General features: G+C 35.1%; 1 pseudogene; it reads left to right on the top strand.

Moving 5' to 3' along the window:
* The window catches only part of LOC144368965 (large ribosomal subunit protein uL30m pseudogene), a 31624-nt pseudogene extending 17147 nt beyond the window's left edge, over positions 1 to 14477 (top strand).
* Positions 14478 to 18388: the final 3911 nt, after the last annotated feature.

The following is an 18388-nucleotide window of genomic DNA, read 5'->3' on the forward strand; positions in this document are numbered from 1 at the left end:
GTTATTTTCATGATACATTATTTTCATTTTTTTTTGTTTTTTTTCTTAGGATCTAGCATATTGCTAGGATGTTCAAAGGTGTGTATTGAATAAGTGAATGGAAGGATGAAGAGCTTTGCTATGTTTTGTTTGGTGAACTGCATAGTAAATTTGCCTTTAAAAAAATAGGACTGGATCAAATAGAAAACTTTTGGAGGAAAAGTATGAGGCCGGGCTTGGAGATAGGAAGGAGCACCAGCCTTTGTATCTACAGATACACACACACACACACACACACACACACACACACACACGGCACTGAGGGGGGTCCAAGGACTGAAACTGAAGATTGAGTAGGTGAAGGATCAGAACATAATAAAAATGATATCTGGGGCAGGAGAAAAAAGGTAACAATAAGGAAGATAAATGCAACAAGAGAAGAGGCAGAAAATTAAACCTAGATATATTCCCATTGCAGTGCTCAATTCTGATTTTCCTATATTTAAAACTCCAGCCTCCTGGAGGCTTTCAGTGGCTATGTGATGAAGCTGCTTCATCTTTTGTTACATAGCTATTACCATCAGAACTAGCAGAGTAACATTCACTGGTGTATAAAAGATTTTAGAGAAAAAGCTTCATATATTTAGTTAGGATCAGTAGTTAGAAAAACACTCTTTAGCCTTCTTATCAGATGTTTTCTTAATACTGCTTAACAAAATTTATAATTTATTTGTGTCATATCTCAATTTTTTTCCTGTTACCTGATTACATGGTAAACTTCATGATGTCAAAAACTTGACTAATATTCACTATAATTAATCCTCGGAAATAAATACAATCCTTAGCACATAGTCGTTGTACAATATTGAAAAATTAGTGAATGGAATGTGCACACACACACACACAAAAGAACTTGGATACTGTCTATAAATAAGATTGTGTGCAAATCTTTTGTTTTGAATTCAGCTGGAAAGCAAACAGTGTCACACTGAGTAAACACAACAGAAACTTTGATAAGTGATTAAAGCAAGCCAGAACACAAATTGTCTATTGTAGCATTTGCTGAATGGCTTAAGGGGCTGCCAGCAAATCCATTAGAAACCCTGCTTATCTTCCATAAAGATGAGGAAAATATTGCTTCAGGCTGAAATGTTTCTTTAGAAGACATTATCTGGAAAATGAATGCTTTTTCCAATTAATAACTACGTAGCGACATTGAAAAAATGTCATAAATTCAACATGTGATATACATGTCCCTGCTTATTTCTAGTCTATATTTCTATTTTCAATAAAGAGCCTTGCTGTGTTCTATAGAAAAGTCCTTATTCCATGACCATTTGTTGATGAAGTAATCTTTTTGCTATTTAATATCATAATTAATATTAGAAGAGTACAAATGAAGGCATCATAACCAAGAGGTAAAAAAAAAAGCAAAACAAAACAGTGCTTTGGAGGGAGGTACATTAGCTTTGAATCCCAGTTGTATGATTTCAAGCAAGTTATTATCCTCTCAAATTTCAGTTTCTTTTTCAGAAAAAAATGGAAGTAATAAAGCAATTTGGAAATGTTAGGCATAAACCATGAAACCAATCTGCAGAAGAAGGTATAAAGATAATATTAAATTTCTTTTTCTTTCTTTCTTTCCTTTTAGACAATACTCAGGGTTGAACCTCCTGCATGTGAGGCAGGTGAGGCAGGTGTTGTGCCACTGAGCTACTCCCCAGCTATTTTAAATCTTATTTGAGACAGGATCTCACTAAATTGCCTAGGCGGGCCTTCTCAGCCTCCTTAGTAGGTGGGCTTGCAGGAGTGCATCACAGCTCCCAGCTCCACTTATTTTTAATTAGGGAGCAAGTCATGGTCTATGAAAAGAGGGCAAGGACTTGGTGTTTCCTGAGTATTTCCATTAATAGGCATATTGTTGATGTTATTTCATTTATTCATTTTTTTTTTACTTCTAGAAATCCTGTTAGACCTAGAGTTCATTTCCTCACTCTATCTCCTACCTCAATGAACATGCACGCCCATTAATCTTTTCTTTTAACATATTTAAAAATCTTGGGGAAAGAAAGGGGGAAAAGTGCTGGGGAATGATATTGACCAAATTATGCTGTTATATTGTGTGCACGTCTGAATAGAATATGTAACAACAAATCATCCTTATGCACAGCTATAAAAATGTGGAAAAAATTTAAAAATTAAAAGTCTTCATCTTTTGCTTTCTCAATTCTGCTCCCCCAGTCTGTCCCCCAATATCTAGTACTGGTTGAGCTACTGGCACTTTGGCTGTTACTAACCTGCTTAATTTGTTAAATGAGGTTTAAGCTTCAATTATACAATGATTTATTTCTAAAAGTTTCCTTTAATTTTCAAGTCTGCTTTACATTCAGACTCATCTTTTAAAGCAAATAGTTTAAAATAGACTGATTCCATAAGCTTTTAAAATCAGCTGCTCTCTGAACTTCCTAGTGTATTAATTCTCTGCTTTTATGTTTGTTTTCTTGAATTTTGGCTGGCTGATTTCTGTTAATGCTTTGTAAGGTTTGAGTTCAAATTTGTTTTAATCCAGGCTTTTGTTGTTTGAAGAAGTCTCATGTGGTTTGGAGTGTGACATTTCCTGCCCAGTACCTTTGTATTTATATTTTGAATATTAGTCTTTTGGTTTTGGATTTCTGTAACCACAAAGTTGGCATAACTATGAAGTTTTAGATTTGCTCCAACTGTGATTTTTTTTTAAAAAAAATAGTTCTTAGTGCAGAGTTGGTTTTTGATTGTTTATTAACTTAAGTTTCAGGAAGGTAAAAATGATTCCTATCCTTCTCCAGATGGGTGATCCTTTACCTTGATAGTGCAACTTTCAAAGAATAAACAAAGCCAAAGTGTCACACGTCATCTGTGTAGGGTCTGACCTGCAGAGCTAGCCTTGACCTTGGCTGAGTGTAACTATTACCATTCACTCCACATATGCACACATAAGTGGGTTACGCGGGACCTCCCTGTGTTTATCAATTGACTATTTTACGTATGTCACTATAAACTCTTCTATTTATTATTTTATGCAGAATCTCCCCATAGACAAAACAGTGTATGGTTTTTATAGTATCTATAATTTGTAAAACATTTTGACATTAACTAAAAAAGTAGTGATTCTTTGATCTCAAACTTAAAACAATTTGTGCTACTATTAAGAACCATACAAAAAATGAATGAAAATGATTTGACTTACATCATTCTCTAAAAGACATATTATTCAAGACATGATAGAAATTTGGGAGCAAAAAATGACTACCCACCAAAGAACCATTCAGCAGTATTTCTGAATCACCAATATTATTTTTTCTTAAATTTGCCTCATTTTTTTCAACCTCATGTGTCAGTATTTGGATTATGAATTATATAGTCTTTACTCCAAATAATTAATCAAAATTAAAGGGAAAGGGAAAACCATGGATACTACCCTGCCTGGGACTTTTTTTTTTTTTTTAAAGAACCTTAAATATAAAAGTACATTTCCAGTTGGGATGTAATTCTGATGTGCATGCACCTAAAGGAATAAAACCCCAGAAAACACAATATTCAAGAGGGAAGAATACCTTAGCAAACTAGAAATCTCATGTTTGGAAATTAATATTTCAGCAATATTACTGAAATGAGGGGAAAAATTGGGATCCTGGTGTTTGCTAACATAATAAATAATAAAAATGATGAAAGAATTAATAATAAAATAAACAATAACATACATAATAGTATGTACAAATAATAAAAGAATTCCTTGTTTTTGTGAGCAAAGTCTTCTACTATGATGAAACACATCAAAAAGCTTAATATCTATATACTCATGAATATTGATGCTGAAATGTTTAACACAGCATATACAGTTTCATATAATATTGACCATAATGAAAATAGAAACTCTAGCTTAAAAGACATTTACCTAAAAGGAAACTAAATTCGTAAGTTCAAAAAGCAGATATTAATAGGAGTTGAAACTTAAATATTACAGATTGAGTTGAACAAAAAATAAAAGTGTAATTTGTAGACAGTAAATGAGGAAAAGCCAAGGCAAAAATTCTTCCCACATCCATGTCTATAATCGTATTAAAAATTTCAGAGATTTGGTATCAAAATTAAAGTATCCCATTGAAATAATGAAAACATGCAACTCCAATGCTTTCTGTCTAGGTAATTACTAATATTAATATTCTGTCAATGCTGATTTGAATATAATTTGTGTAGTCCTTTTGGGGAATAAGTGAAATACTTAGTGAAGCTAAGTATGTCTATCCTGTAGGGCCTCTAGTTCCCCTCCTAGCAGTTTATACTTCAGAGAAACTCACAGAAATGCACAGAGAAGCATAAGTATCATTTATCAATAAGATAGGGAGCCAACTTTGTAGACATTCTAAGGAATCACAAGTAAAATCTGTGGTACCTAGAATGAAATACTGTTTATAAGTCAACAAAAATTAGACATACTTACTAGCAATGATGTTGGGCTTCCAAAATATTGCTAAGTGCATTCCATTTTATGGAAGAAAATAGAGTAAAATGTATCACAAATAAACATGAAATGTAAGACAAACAGTCAAGGTAAAATGTATATATAAACCACATATGCAAATAAGCATATGAAAGTTGGAGATGAATATATTGAAGATCAAAACTCCTAACAAAGAAACAGAATTCAGAATTGAAGCAAAAGGGAAAATTGTATACAAGCTCAGATAGAAAATCTAAGTAACTAACCAGGGATCTTAAACAGACTGAAAATAATAGTATGTACTATATATATATATAAATACACACATACATACATATACATATACATACATACATACATACATATATATAATATAGTAATAAATAAATATCAGGTTAGGACTGAGGAGACATTCAGTATACAAAAGTCATCAAAATAGGGGCTACTGCTGTGTACCATGGCACAGACCTATAATCCTGGAGATGGGAGGCTGAGGCAGGAGGATCTCAAGTTTGAGGCCAGCTTCAATAACTTAGTGAGACCCTGTCTCAAAGATTAAAAGTGCTGGGGATATAGCTCAGTGGTAAAGCATCCCTGAGTTCTCTAGTACCAAAAACAAACAAACAGAAATAGTAGAAAATACTATTCTTTAATAAGATAATCACCAACTCAATGTGAATTAAACAAGTTAAAATAAATGGAAATTTGTGCATGCACTGATTTTTAACGTTTCTATTTGTTCTACATTTGGTAACATACGCACATACTACATAATAATGCAGGGAGTAGAGATGGAACATACCTGAACCACCTTCTTCAAGGAATGACAAAATTTTTTAAAATTAATTAATTAATTTTAATTAGGTATATATGACAGCACAATGCATTTTGATTCATTGTACACAATTGTAGCACAACTTTACATTTCTATGGCTGTATACCATGTAGCACCACACCATATGTGCAGTCATACGTGTACCTAGGGTGATGATGTCCATCTCATTCCACCATCTTTCCTGCCCCCATGCCCCTCCCTATACTCCCTCCCCATTGCCCAAAGTTCCTCCATTCTTCCCATGATTCCCTACTTCCCCGTTATGGCTCAGCATCCACTTATCAGAGAAAACATTCGACCTTTGATTTTTTGGGATTGGCTTACTTGCCTTAGGATGATATTCACCAGCTCCATCCATTTACCTGCAAATGCCATAATTTTATTCTCTTTTAGTGCTGAATAATATTCCATTGTGTATATATACCAGAGTTTTTTTCTCCATCTATTGAAGGGCATCTATGTTGGTTCCACAGTTTAGCTATTGTGAATTGAGGTGCTATTAACATTGATGTGGCTGCATTACTATAGTATGCTGATTTTAAGTCTTTTGTAAATACAGTTATCTCATACTAGACAGAGTGCCAAAAACATACAGTGGAGAAAAGATAGCCTCTTCAACAAGTGGTGCTGGGAGAACTGGAAATCCATATGCAGCAAAATGAAAATAAACCCCTCTCTCTTACCATGCACAAAACTCAATTCAAACTGGATCAAGGACCTAGAAATTGGTCCAGAGGCCCTGTGCCTAATAGAGGAAAAAGTAGGTCCAAATTTTCTTCATATCAGATTAGGCCCCCACTTCCTTAACAAGATATCTAAACTGCAAGAAAGAAAATCAAGAATTAATAAATGGGATGGAATCAAACTAAAAAGCTTCTTCTCCGCAAAAGAAGCAAGCAATGAGATGAACAGAGGGCCTACATATATATAAAGAACTCAAAAAACTTAACACCAAGAAAACAAAAACTCAATCAATAAATGGCCAAGGACCTGAACACACTTCTCAGAAGAAGATATACATTCGATCAACAAATATATGAAAAAATGTTCAACATCTCTAGCAATCAGAGAAATGCAAATGAAAACTACTCTAAGATTTCATCTCACTCCAGTGAGAATTACAGCTATTACGAAGACAAACAACAATAAGTTTTGGCGAGGATGTGGGGGAAAAGGTACACGCAAACACTGCTGGTGGGACTGCAAATTGGTGCCACCAATCTGGAAAGCAGTATGGAGATTCCTTGGAAAACTTGAAATCTAACCACCGTTTTCCCCAGCTATCCCATTTCTTGTTCTATACCCAAGGGAATGACAAAGTTTTAATAAGAGATCAAACTATTATTGAAACCAAATGTATTTCACATCAAAATTAAAGGAACAATGACAGCAAAAAACTTTTTCTAAATTTTGGGAAGTGCTACATTTTACAATATAAATAGCCTAATGAGAACTCTCTACACTTAATATTACATCCTGTATAAAAACTTGCAGATATACTGCTCTACATTCAGCACCCAGTCCCTGGAAAATATCAAGATAAAAATGACTGGAGGTGCTTTGAATACACAAGTGCTCCTCCAAAATGAACTGAAGGTCCTAAATATTTAAAATCCTTTTTTCCCATTCATTTTCTGTTTCTTCTTTAGCTTTTGATGAATTTTGATTGAAAAAAAATATTTTCATCAGTTATGGTTGAACCCACCTAAAACCCCAGGAACTCAGGAGGCTTAGGCAGGAGGATCACAAGCTTGAGACCAGCCTCAGTGACTTAGTTAGATCTTATTTCAAAAAATCAAAAGGGCTGAGTAGTAGAGAGCCCCAAGGTTTAATCCTCAATACCAGAAAAAAAGAAAACCTATCCCTAGAATTAGAAGTATTTAATTGATATGGATGCTTACTTTAAATTTTTAGCATTAGAAACAAGGGATAGAATAATATTTAAATAAAGTCTTGCAGGGCACAGTGGTGCATGCCTGTAATCCCAGTTGCCCAGGAGGCTGAGACAGGAGGATCCAGAGTTCAAAGCCAGCCTCAGCAGCAGGGATGTGCTTAGCAACTCAGTGAGACACTCTCTCTAAATAAAATACAAAATAGAGTTGGGGGTGTGGCTCAGTGGATGAGTGCCCATGGGTCCAATGCAAAAATAAATAAATAAGCTCTTAGGATAGAGTTTCAAAAGTCATAAGATCTGAAATCATTGTCCTCTTCAAAGATAAAAGTGAAAGTAAAGAAGGCCAGGGTAGACGGAACATGAATGAAAAGCTTCTAGGATGCTTCACAAATGTCAAGTGATTTTTTTCACTTTAATTTTGAGACCAAATTATTTTGAGTAGTTGCCTTAGAAATTGTCATCATCTTAGAACATCCAGAAAAAAAGAGAGGAAACATGGCAAAGGAATCTCTTACTCTTCGGGCTGACTGGAATTAGAAACAACACTGAAGAATAAATTTTTTCTTTAATTTGGACGTTGGAGAGCACTCAATATGTTCTATCATTTAATATAGAAGAACACATCTGTTTAAGATATATATTTTAAAATTTAATGAGTTGAGGTCAGATTGGACATAGAGAAATATTTCTGTCCAAGACACATGAAGTAGAGTATTTTTAGAATCATCTTTCCCAGCCAGGTGCAGTGGCCATTCCTATCATCCCAGAGGCTCTGGAGGCCCAGACAGGAGGATCCTGAATTCAATGCCAGCCTCAGCAACTTAGCAAGATCCTATTTTAATAAGCTGTAAGATGGGCTGAGGATGCCTTTGGATTCAATCCTCAGAATTAGGGAAAGAGAGAGAGAGAGAGAGAGAGATAGAGATAGAGATAGAGAGAGAGAGAGAGAGAGAGAGAGAGAGAGAGAGAGAGAGAGAGAGAATCATCTCTCCCTGTGCTGTCATTCTTCCTGGCATTCAACCATGGTCTCCCTTAAGACTCTCCCCAGGGCTAAAGCCAGCCCCATTCAGTAGCAGACAATTGAAGTGGTTGTCCAACCTGCCTCCAAGAGATAATCAGGACTAAATCCCATCATGCCCCTCCGCCCAACTCCTTCACTCTGAAAGCACAAGATTCAAGCAAAGATGATCCTTCATTACCTGGACTCCAGGTAGCTCTGTACAACCTCTGCTCTGACCCAATCGAATGTCCAAACTTGACACTTTAACTTTTTTCTCCATAATCCAGGGTTTGTCATTAATAATTTTTTTAATCTCCACATCCTCTTCTGTAAGGCTCAACTTCCCTTCTGTCTACAATTCCAATCTGGCTCTCTTTTGAGGGCCCTGCTTGTCCTTGAAGTACTCTCAAATGGTTTTTTCTGACTCCATGTGACACTGGACTCAAAGTTTGAGTAGTTATCCTCCTTGCTCTCTGCTGGTCTTCTTGGGCAATGTCTCCCACTTTTCTCATATGCCAGCTCCCTTGCAGTTCCCAGGAGCAGATGATTCCTCATGAACCTTCTTGCTATCCTTTGCATAATTGCTCCCACTGACAATTTTAGTACTTGCCCAATTGTCCTTCCCCACTACTCCTGTCATTATAATTTATGATTTCAAGATCCACAACTACTATCTTGCATGTCCTAGATCTACTCATTGCCAAAGATCTTGGCTTCTAACCCATATCAGCTACCCATTTCTGTGATCAGACCAAAGATATTGCCATTTTCAATAAATGCATTCTTTGTATACTCTCTGTTTCAAGCATCTCAAAGGCAAACTGCCCCTCCATGGTACACTCCTCCATTTTTTGCTCTGGTGTTGGATCCTCCAATCCATTGGTGTTCACATCACTTTTTTCCATTACTCATTTCCTCACATTCTTTTAACTTAGATTTGCTTCAGTAGGTCAGTCACAGTCATCACTATTCACTTTGCTTCTCTTCTCTCCCTCTGTCACACCAACTTGACTAGACCTCGGCCTTGACTAAATTCAACTTTCACCTTACTTGGTACCTGTAAAAAGGCTGGAGAATGAGAGATATTCCTGCTGGCTAATTTAACTTTAAATTCATGACCACCAACCTTGAAGGATCATGAGGGTTGTCTGGAAACATTCTCTTTCCCAAGTCAATTCACTCTCTTACTTTCCAAGACCACTATTACACAGCTTCCATCTCAATCCTTAAACTTTAGAAAGTCACCTTCTATTCTCAGCTAATGTCTTTGCGTCATGTTTCAATAATAAAATAAATATGACCAGAAGGGAATTCCTATAGAGTTCAAGCATTAAAACTACCTATTGGTTTTATTCCAGCTGCGAGGATGCTTCCTGCTCCTACTTAAGGTACATCGGTCCACTTATGCAGTGAAGGACCCCATCCTCTGAACCACTCAGGACATTCCTAATTTCTCCTATTTAATCATTCACATTAGTGTATAGATATGCTGCTGTGTATCCTGTTTTTTAAAATCTTGTTTGCATATCTTCATTCAAATATCACCCCACTTTTCTGCTCCCTTTTAAACCAAATGTTCTCCAAAATGTTTTCTGTACTCCTGTTTCTATGTTCCCTCTTTTATTTTCTCTTGAACTGACTCCTTTAAGAATTTGTTCCACTTCATGCACTAAATATTTTGCTGTTGTCAGCACATGAACCTCATATTGCCAAAGTTCATTGCTTTATTCTTAATCCACATTTTATTTGATCTCATAATAGCAAAGGCCATGCCTGGTCACTAGTTCTTAAAATACTTTCTTCATTTTCCCTCTAGGACAGTATTCTCTGTCATATTTCTTTTATTTTTTATTTTTTTAATTTTTTTTAGTGGTTCCTTTTCCATCTCCTTTGGTGAACCTTCTCATCCTCACAACCTTTCAACACCAAAGATGAAAGCTCAGTTCTCAGACTTTTTTCTATCTTCTCCCCATGTGCTCATCTAATCCAGTTGCTTTAAATTTCATTTCAGCCCTGATCCTTCCCATGAAATGCACACTCATGTTCCATCTTCAGATTCATGATAGACATCTCAAATTAACTGACATCTTGATTGTTTATTCTCTTTTTTTTCCCCCACTCATCCTTATTTCAGTAAATAGAACTGTCATTCACATAGTAGCTTAGGAGTCATCCTGATTCTTCTCCTACTCTAACAGACTTGATTTTCCTCTAAAAACCCCAATTCGACTAATGTGTATGTTCTCCCTTGGACATGCAGTCAGGGTCGAGTTGCTTGACATGCCTTCTTGATACCTTGAACCACTACAGGCTTTATGACTGTTCTTCATCCTTTCACTTTTGTAAGAAGCCAGAGTGTTTCTTTAAGAAGTACAATTCCATAGAGTGCTTCCAGGCCCCAAATCCTCCAAAACCCTCCCGGCTCTCTCAGCATAAAATGCAAATTTCTTGACAGCACTTTAAGGCTCTGAATCCTTTATTTAACTTGCCTACTTTTTCTTCTCTTGTCCCTTACACTGACCCCTGAGCTCAAGGCACCATCCATGCTGGAAAATTGTCTCTTTGATAAGCCCTTTTCTGACTACGTGTGTGTGTGTGTGTGAGAAGTTCTGGGGATTGAACCCAGGGCCTTGTGCATGTGAAGCAAACACCCTACCAACTGAGCCATATCCCCAGATCTTTTATTTTACACTTTAAGTAAAAGAAAGCCTTATATCTTCCACCTATCTTTTGATCCTGCTTCCACCTTACTTTATAGCCTTCAAATCCACTTGATTTTTATTTATTATGTCTCCTCCAATTAAATAGAAGGTTTTGATTTAATTTGAGGTTTGATTAAATATAAGCTTCATGAGGCAAGATCTTGGTTCATGTTATTTGAAGTTATCCATTAAAAGATTAAACAGCACCTTGCATATAAAAGGAACTCAATAATTTTTTTTTCCATTCATAAGTGAATAAATCCAGAAAGAGAATTGAGCAGAATGCAAAATAAACACAGAAGGGGTTGTTAAAAGTGAGCATTTTTACAGTTGTTTCTTATGGTAAAAATAAATAAGAATGGTATTGAAGTCTTTAAAATGAAAGCAAAATATGACCTTGGACTAATTTAGGTGTAGAAAATGAGACACTGAGAGCCTATACAGAGGAAAAAAAGGACCTTGTAGTCAGTCATAAGTTAGAAAATTTCAGAAAGACCACTTGAAATTAATACTGATGATATATATTTGAAAAAGACATGGATTTGTCCTATATAGTCTTTAGGACACATGAAAGGAATCGAGTAATTATTCAGAGGAGTAAACATTGATATCTATGTTGAGATTTTTTTCACCTGTATGACTCATGGCATACTAATACAGGTGTATAACTCCAGTAAATTCCTTTTCACTAGCATTTGCCCGAGATGTTTTTTCTAACCTTTTGCTTTTGGTCATTTTGTATCCTAAGAGTTAAAATGCATCTCTTGTAGGTTGTATAGCAGATGCTTTGAGGGCTCCATCCATGTTCTCTTGAAGAAAAGGGCATTTGTGTGCAGCCAGCTCTTCTAACAGCCAACAGTTGCATCTTTATTTTTAGAGGGCTGCCCTGGGGCTATAGCCACACACCTAGCCCATGATCGCAGCTGTCAGGAAGTGCCTGGGAATTAACATCCCTGAGAGGCAGGCTTTGATCAAAGATATGGAAGCAGGAGCACTTCCTGCCCTCTGAACTTGGCAGGTTGTGTGTTCTGCACTACTTCCAAGTCACAGCCTCTGGAAGCCAGCTCACTGATGCTCCGGGTTTCACATCTCCTTCTCCTTCCCAGGCTCCGCCCATCTCTGAATCCGCTACTTGCACTTGAGTCCCTGGGGTCCGCTTCTGAATTAAAGCCAAGACAGAGGTTTTTTTAAAAAAATCTTTTAATCTATTTCAACAATCGTTGTATAATGTTTTTTCATTGTTCTTTTACAACTCACTAGTTGATTTCTACTTATCCTACCCATTGTCAGTGGTTGTTTCCTTTTTCTTTCCTTTCTCCTTTTAGATTAGGATTAGATTGTTAAGACCCTTACCCATCAGTTCCTTAGTTTCACAGTGTTTCATTATTTTTAGTAGATTTTTTTTAATGCATTGCAACATGTATTTTGACTTACTAATATTTGACATAAATTCACACTTTTTTTTTCAAACATTTTGTAAGAACTTTAGGTAACTTAAGGTCCATAGTAACCAAATGAGATGGATAAGCATATGCTGAGTTATGAGTCGGCATTCTAAGTGAGATATATTTGGTTCCGAGCCCACACTCTTAAGGCTAGCTCAGTGTTTGGCACAAAAGATTCTCGACAAATGCCAATTTACTACTTCCAATTTAAAAATGTAAAATAATAAATGAAATCATGTTGCAGTTATTCTTAGTCTAAAGTTCGAAGATGAACCATTCTCAATGTCATATCCACTATAATTTTTTGAAGAGAAAAGAAAAACTAGCAATTCATTAGCACTTTGGAAGACCACATCTTAATGTTATCATTAGAGGTGTGTCTGACAGAGTCTCTATGATTGCTTAGAACACTGTACACAGAAAGGAGCATGTGCTATCCAGGTGCTCTGAAAGATATACTGTGAGATCATAAATTAGTGTTCATTTTATTGTTTATTTTTGCCATAGAAAGTTCAATAGCAATGCCAACACTTCCTCCATGGGAAAAAAAGAAAGAAAGAAAGAAAAAAAAGCCAGAAATGATAAACAATGTAGCAATGAAGCCAGTAATGTCAGATAATGCATTTAGTGGTGGGGGAGGAATATGGAAGAACTATTGTCTTATTTTTAATACTTAAGAATTCTAAGTGCTGGAGATTAGGTGGTTCTGTTTTTCTTCTAACTCAAAAGGATTAGCAAAAATACATACAAACACAGTGGTCTCAATAACTAGCTTCATTTTTAGCAGAAATAATGGTAAAGAGAAGGGGATTCAAATATACATCTGCAACTCTATATATATACAGAAATGTGAAACGAAAGAATACAGATGAGGTTGAAGAAGAAATTGGTGCATTCAGTGCATGTACCGAAATGAGCAAATATTGAAATCCGATTATGTGGAATCTTTTCTGTGATACTATTTCCTACAGAAGAGAATCATGAATTATATAGTCTTATCATGGAGCCTTCATACAAGATAATCTCACTTCCAAGTCCCTTTCACTGTCAAGGTAGGCTCTGTGATTCATTACTTGGCCTTCAGGAGGTGTTTAATTTTTTTTAAAATTTTTATGCCAGGTGTGAATGAGAAAAGGTGTGAATTAGTTCTCCTGCTGTATCTAAAACCAAGAGTGTGCGAGTTCTTTGTGAGATGGCTCTGCCAGAAAATCAGAATGTATTCCAGTGTCTGAGGTTTTGTCTCTTTGCTATGGAGTAATGAGGCCAATCAAAAAGACTAACTGGTTCCTGATGTCTGGGCTAGAGCAGAGGCAGGGTATAAACATGCCAGTGGCACATAATATTACAATACATTGGAGGAACTGTGCTATTTTAAAAGTAGTGCTGCAATTGGGCATTATGGTGCATGCCTGTAATCCCAGCAATTTGGGAGGCTGAGGCAGGAGGGTCACAAGTTCAAAGTCGGCCTCAGCAGTTTAGCCAAATCCTAAGCAACTTATTGAAACCCTTTCTGAAAATAAAAAAAAAAAATAGCTGAGGATGTAGCTCAGTGAGTGGTTAAACACCCCCGGTTTCAATCTCTGGTCATAAAGAAAAAAAGTAGCTTTGGAAATATTGGACGTCCCTATTAAAGAAAGAAGAGCCTTGATCTGAATAGACAATCACTATATTTAGAGCAGGGATTATGTGCTCAGTAGTTCAGAGGCCTCCAGGTCAACTAAAGTCTGTGCCAAAAGGAGTGGTGTCTCTCATCGGCACACAAATTTACTAAATCAAGAATTCCAGCTGAAATGTTTCTGCCTTCACCTGAAGATCATGAAAAATATGCCGGGGATCAGCAACACCCTTGTAAACCATACTGCTACCAGAATAAAAAGTACAAAAACATGTTCATACTGGGGAAAATATAGGATAAAGACGCTGACATTAGCAAAAGTACGTATCTGTCAAGTTTGTGGGAATCTCCCTTCAGTGGATGCGAAGCTGAAAGTGTTTGACCATTAGAGAAGAATCAAGCCCCTGACATTACCACAAGGACTTCCAACGGAGCAGAACACGTCTCCCACATGTCTTAAGAGCACCGAGGAATTAGTATTGCAGAGGCGTCTAAAACCTGTGGAGCAGGAATTAATTAAGTCCTGATGCCACAGCAGCTTCCTATTAAAAATGCAAATCATTTTTATTTAAAGATGGTGAGAAGTTACTTTTATTAAAATATATTTAGCCATTTTCATTGACTAACAACAACAATAACAACCCCCCCCACAGATCCTGAAAAAGTTTTGTTATATTTAATATTTAGAACTATTGTAAATGGACTTTTTATAATTTTAATTTATAATAATTAATTACTTTCATATCTTAGCACAATTAGTTTTTGTTTTCCTTGTGTACTGTAGCCATGCTAAACTCATTTATTAGTTCTAGAAATATTTTTGCTGATTCCTTTAGGTTTTCTATGTAAAAACTCATCCATGAGAAGAAAGTGTTTTATTTCTTCCCTTCTTTCCTCCTCCTCCTCCTCCTCCTCCTCCTCCTCCTCCTCCTCCATCTCTTTCCCATTCTTCCCCTTCCTTCTCTCCTTCTTCCTTTTCCCTCCCTCTCCCTCTCTTTCTCCTTCTTCTGATTGAATCCAGGGATGCTCTACCACTGAGCTGTGTCCCAAGCCCTTTTTATCTTATTTTGAGGCAGAATCTCACTGAGTTGCTAAGGCTGGCCTTGAACTTTTGATCCTCCTGCCTTATCCTCCTGAGTTGCTAGGATTATAGGTAGGTTCCACCACATCAGGCTTATTTCTCCATTTCTAATCAGCATGCCTCCAAATTATTTTTTCTTGCTTTATTACACTATCCAGAAACTACAGGACAAAGTTGAATAATTTAATATGATCATCATGACCTTGTTCTTAATCTTACTAAGAAAACATTCTATCACTATTAAGTATAATGAAAGCTGTTTTTTTTTTAGATTCTTTTTTTAATGTATGTAATTTTCATGCCAATGTGTTTGAATACATTGTGAAATAGTTATGTCTAGTTAATTAACATGTTCATTGACTTATCTAGTTACCATTTTTGCATTGAGAACATTTAATATCCACTCTTTTTGAATCCCTCAAGAATATGATGATATCAACTTGTAAATCAGAGATTATCTGCACACTGGCATCTATTGAATTGCTATTTACAATATCCAAAACCTGGAATCAACCTAAGTCTCCACCCATGAATGAGTGGATGAGGAAAATATGAATGTATATGTAATGGAACACTATTCAGCCATGAAAAGGAAATACTGTCATTTGTAACAACATGGATAAAACTGGAGGACATTATGTTAGGTGATATAAGCCAGACACAGAAAGACAAATACAACTTGGTTTCAGTAATATGTAAATACCTTTAACATTTATTTTATAGATTAAGTAGAAAAGAGAATGGTGGTTACCAGAAGTAGGGAGATTTGAGGTAAAGGGAAAGATTATGGTATTGTTAGTCAAAGAACACAAAGTAGATAGGAAGAATAAGTTCAAGACATCTATTATACAGCATGGTGATAAAACTGCAAGTCATATGATTATATAGTTGTATTCTTTGGAATGAAAAAATGATGGATCACATCAATTAATGTTTGAATATTGAACCAGTCTTTCATTACAAGAATAAATCTCAATTGGGCATGGTTCATTACTCCTTCTATATACTACTGCTTTTGATTTGTTGAAGAGTTACACTAAATTAAGAGGAGAAAATAGATTATAGGAGTTTTAAAAACAATCTTTATTTAGTTGTAGGGTCAGAGCAATGTACATTTTATGAATGTGTTCCCTTCTTTTCTATCTTCTGAAAAATCTGTTAGAATTGCCCTTTATGATTTCTTTATTTTTTTATTTGGTGGGATTTACTAGTAAAATCATCTGAGCTAGGACCTTTCTTTCTTAGACGGTTTTAAATTATACATTAAACATCTTTAATAGTTATAGGACTATTTATGCTATTTACTTCATGTTATACAAGTTTGGGAAGTTTTTGGCTTTTCAAATATTATCTCTTCCATCCAACCTGTTTAATTTATGTGCATGAAGTCAAAGGAAGTGGTCTTTATTAACCATTTAACATCTGTAGATCTGTAGTGATGTTCTGTCCTTCATTTCTGATACTGGTAATTTCTGTCTTCTGTTTTCTTTGTCATTTTTGCTATAGATTTATCACCTTTACCGATATTTTTTTTTCAAACAACCAGCTTTTGGATTCAATTATTCATTGTTATCGATACTTGCTCTTACTTTTATCATTTTTTTCATCTTCATGCTTTGGGTATGTTTTCTTATTCATTTGAGCATGGAACCTTAAATTAATGATTCACAACCTTTTTTAAATTAAGTAATGAATAACATTTTTTTCCTTAGTGCTACTTAAATAGAAGTTCACAAATTCGATAAATTGTATTTTCTTTTTTTTTTTTTAGTTCTAATTGCTATCACTTTCCTTGAAATTTTATCTTTAACCATGGACGATTTAGATGTGTATTGTTTCATTTCCAAGGTTTTGTGCATTTTCTTTTTGTGTTTGTATTTTGAGTTCAATTTCATTGTGGTCAGGGAATTGGCTTCGTATTATTTAAATTATTTTAAATTTGGTGTCAGATTATTCTCTATCCTGGTGAATTTTCTTTTTCTTTCTTCCCCCCCCCCCAATTGGTATTATATTTTACTTTCAAATAGACTTGGAATTTATTGCAGAATTGGGCGTCAACTTGGTTTGCAGCTTGTGGGTTCCTGTGAAGAGGTAGGAGTGTGATCCAATGTTGGGCTGAAAGTTGTAATAGCAGATGCAGGTGGGTGTGGTTCACTGTCCTCAGTTTGATTTTGACAGGGGAGGTCACAATTTAGCATTTTCCTGGAATTTTAAGTCCTGGGGCAGTGGGCTTGATTTTCTTTTTTTTTTTTTTTTTTGAGGTCACCATTTCTATTTTATTTTTTATTGATGCATTATGATCATAAGTAATAGGGAGATACATTATGCCACATTTGCACATGTATATAATTTGATCAATTACATTTCCCTATTTTGATTTTCTTTATAATACTGGCCCTTCAAGACAAGCAGATATAATAAATAGCTGTTTTATGAAAATTAAAAATTTGACACAATGTATGGCCTTATTTTTTCTTGTTAATTCATTTTATTTTATTGGTACATTATAGTTGAACATAATGATGGGATTTGTTAATACGTATTCCTAAATGCACAGAAAATAACATGATAATATTTTTATTCTAACTGCTACTCTCTTACTAAAATTATTGTTCTTTCAGCTTTAAAATTTCTAAGTATAATTAATTTACCATCATTTCATTCATATTGATCAAATCAAAGGAATGTTGACTATTTTGCCCTTTAATTTTAATCATTAGATTAGTTTTTCTCTTCTTGTGTTCTTATTTGAATAAATAACCTCTGCTCATTTACCTTTGTTCTTTTCTTCTTTTTATGTTTTAAAATATACTTTGTCATTCTTTTTATTGCTTCTTGACTTGAATACTCATTAATTCTAAGAGTTTTTAAAATACAGATGTAATGCTCTTATTTTTGCTCTTTTTTTTGGCTTATGATACTGAGGATTGAACTCAGGAGTGCTTTATCTACATTTTCATTTACTCATTTTGTTTTTCTTTCTTTCTTTCTTTCTTTTTTTTTTTTTTTTTGAGACAGGGTCTTGCAAAGTTGCTGAGGCTGGCCTTGAACTTGCAATCCTTCTGCCTCAGTCTCTTGAGTCTTTGGGATTACAGATGTGCCCCACCATGCTTGGACTGTTCTTAAGAATTATTTAGCTAATTGCAACAAATTATCTTTAATATTTTTAACAGTTCTGAATACTTCATACATTTTATTACAAATTCTTCTTTGTGTCAATAGGTAGATTATATTTTTTGACTCTTTCTTGGAGGGAGGTACTTTTCTTATTACTTATTTCTATTATTTCATGTTCAAAGAATGCAGTTGTATGGTGTGAAATCTCCGATATTAGTTGATGCATTCTTGTGATATCTT

Source organism: Ictidomys tridecemlineatus, chromosome 12, assembly GCF_052094955.1.
Source record: "Ictidomys tridecemlineatus isolate mIctTri1 chromosome 12, mIctTri1.hap1, whole genome shotgun sequence".
Lineage (NCBI taxonomy): Eukaryota > Metazoa > Chordata > Mammalia > Rodentia > Sciuridae > Ictidomys > Ictidomys tridecemlineatus.